We start from the raw sequence: 3610 nt of genomic DNA, 5'->3' as shown, positions 1-3610 counted from the left end.
TTACTCCTTTGTTTGGTTGGCAGGCATAGGAGTAAGAGAGGATTAGTGTGAGGAATGAGATGAAGGGAGAACCTTGATTGGGATTCATCCAAAAACTCAAGGATTGCCCAATCCGGACGGTAGAAATGACCATTTTACCCCTTTTTCTACCAATTGTTTAATAGTTGTTCATTCTTTTATTTAAATTATTTATGTTTAAATTTTAAAATTTAAAATTAATAATAATAAACATTCTTTTTATAATAATAATAGTACTAATAATAAATATTTATTTTTTTATTGCAAGAAAACCGAATAATAAACGATAGAATTGAGGATGAATTTTTATTATTTAAATTATTTATGTTTAATTTTTAAATTTTAAAATTAATAATAATAAACATTCTTTTATAATAATAATAGTAATAATAATAAACATTTTATTTTTTTTATTGCAAGAAAAACTGAATAATAATAATAATAATAATAATTAATTGATTGTAAAATTAATTAAAAAATTTAAAAAAAAAAATTAAATTATAAAAATAATGATGATATATTTTAAATTAAATAATATTATTGGCTAATATATTTATTATTTAATATTTATTCTATAAAGGCATAAAAGACATTTCCTACATATTTCTTCTATTTACTTTTCCCATTCCCAATGAGTTACTCTCCTATATCTTCCAACCAAACACAGTTTTCTTTTCATTCCTAATCCATTCCCCCTTATTCTCATTCCTATCTCATTCCTCCTTAACTCCATTCCTTGCAAACAAACAGCCCCTAAAACCCTCCATCTCCAATAGTTTGCCACGCGGACACACAGTACTCTTAAAAGAAACTTATGCATGTGGACAATAATATTAATACCACATTTTGATGACGTGCCACTATTATCATGCCGTCAACTACATCAGTTTCAAGTGGTTCACATCACCATGAAAAAAAATAATAATCAAATATCAAAATTACATCTTATAAATTTATTTAATTAATTTTAATTTAAAATATATCAGATCAGCTAAAATCATCAACCACTAAACCCATTTTCGTGTCAATCAAAATGGATGTTCTCGTACAACCATTGCCCTATGGATATCACTAATATTTTTATTTTACAATTGTTATTTCTTTTATTTTTATTTGTAGTGGATTACGAGGGGTCTATATTGTAGTGTTTACTTTTTTTATCAGTGTGTATTTCACTTTATCAATTAGGTTATGATTTATCTATTATTTAAAAAAATATATAATTTTTTTAAAAAAAAATTGAATTGACCAAACTTTTAACCCTGTTATCTTAACCTCCAAGCAAACACACCTTATAAGACACCATGAATAATTAAATATGAGATTGTTTAGGTTGATTGATGAAACATGTGATCACTCATCTATTTCCTCTTTAATTATAAAGAGTGATCCATTGTCTGTTAAGTTGTTTTAAATCCTCTTTTTAAAGATATATAATAGTCTTAAATCCGTTAATTAAATAATATATATGTTTATAAAGAAAAAGACAGCAATTTGACTGTAAAGATGGAGTTGGCTTTATCTCAAAGCTACTTTTTTTTGGGACAAAATATTTCAGAGCTTGTCAATGAAGTTAGCTTTTGAATTACTGCTGTCCGATCTTGCATAAGATCTTCCTTTTTTTAATTGGAATCAACTACTAAATTCAGTTGATAATTAATTAATGAATGAATGATGTCATCAAATAACTTTTTGCAAAGGCACATTAACACAAAAAAAAGGAATTAAAAAAAAAAGAAAAAGATCACACCTTTGTTTAAAAAAATACAAGAGAATTTATTCTTTCAATGCTTTTTAATCCACAATAGAAGCTTGTATGGTTATGCATAATTTCCAAGAAGATTCAATTGTGAGTGAGTTCTATTATTTTTATTGTTTTTATTTTGTGATTCGGAGGATCATGAGTTGTTGCACACTAACTAATTAATATTATTAATTAGTGCTCTTAATTCGTTAATTAGCATGTCAAACCAAATGTTAATTGAAAATAAATGTTTCAATTCAAATATATACAATGATAAAGACTAAAGAGTAAGATCAAAGATACCATGAAGATAAGATTAAGATAAATAATTCGTATGCTCAAAGAATGAGTTAAAATGAAGTGAGTATTGAAAGCTAGCTTTGGTGACGTTGATCTTTTCAGAAATTATTATTATTATTATTATTATTGTTAAATAAATAAGTAAAAAAGAGAGAGAGAGAGAGAGAGAGAGAGAGAGAGAGAGAGAGAGAGAGAGGAGATGTGATGAGTCTCTCACACACTTTTATAATGGGGACAATAAATATATGAATTAATAATGTGGTGAAAAGTTTCTCAAAGGACCATGATCCACAAAGGCCCCCACCAAGAATTTCCTTTTCAACATGTTTTACATATACCATGCTACTTTTAGCAGCCTTCTTTGCCGGTGCTTAGATGGGATAAACTTGGATTATACCTCCACTCTAAAGGCATAAAAATATATATTATATTTTATATTTATATATATATAGCCAGAGAGACACAGAGAAGGGGAGAATTCTAGAATGCTAAATTTCTGCTTGAAAAAAAATTGAAATATCAGCTATTGATTTTAGATATAGTTGAGTATTTTCTAAATTAACAAATAAATTTATTTTATAAATAAATAAATAATATAAGGTACAATAAAAAAAATTCTAACTAGTGAAGTAAAACTTTTTTTTTTTGACAAATGTTACAAGTACATGTACAGTCAAGAGCGTGCGCACATAGCAGTTATCCTGTACACCCTAACCCTCAAACACAAAAATTAGATAATAAGCCTACTCTTATAATCGGGGACCATTGGTATTACTACTATGTGTTACCTCATTTTGAATATAAATGATGAAAATCCTATAAATTAATTTTTATGTAGTAGTTAGGACTAATATCACGAAACTAAAATCTTTTTATTATGAAAAACTTTATAATACCCTCTTTTTTTCTTCTTTTCCAGTGTTTTCATTTATTGTTAGTGGAACTTTGTTGTAATCTTCTAATATCTATTTCTATATATATATAGTCCATGTTTATGTTTATGTTTTTAATTATTCGCTTCTCCCTCCTTATGCTCTCAGTCTTTTGTTAAATTTTCTATTTTGAATAAACTGTAATTTATCTATATATATATATACATATATTATTTAACTTTGCCTTCATTTGTGAGAGCCTAGCTCAGTTTTGCAAGAGGAAATAAGGATTATTTAGACATGCTTGCCACTTAAGCTAGTCAGCCAATTATTATATGTTTTATGCATGAAGAGCATGAGTTGGTATACCAATTAGAAGTAATATTAATTTTCTCTTTCAAATGAGAAGGTGTTCGATTTAGTTGCTAAATTTTATTTAGTTTAGATCTCACTCCTATTTGGCGAATGACATGATTGAAGAAAAGTCGTGAGAGACAATTTATAAATATTTATATGAAATTCATAAAATTAACTTACGCATATAATTGGAAGTCAAGTAGTAATTAATTTTTCAATAATTCTTTTTTAAATCAAACAATCTTTATAAACTCCCCCGCAAAAGTAAGGTAATTGAATTCCATATGGTAAACTATGCTCCCGACACAATAGATGTATC

Source organism: Dioscorea cayenensis, chromosome 20 (genome assembly GCF_009730915.1).
Source record: "Dioscorea cayenensis subsp. rotundata cultivar TDr96_F1 chromosome 20, TDr96_F1_v2_PseudoChromosome.rev07_lg8_w22 25.fasta, whole genome shotgun sequence".
NCBI classification, from domain to species: domain Eukaryota; kingdom Viridiplantae; phylum Streptophyta; class Magnoliopsida; order Dioscoreales; family Dioscoreaceae; genus Dioscorea; species Dioscorea cayenensis.
The sequence above is the reverse complement of the archived record's forward strand: the minus strand, read 5'-3'. Positions refer to the sequence as shown.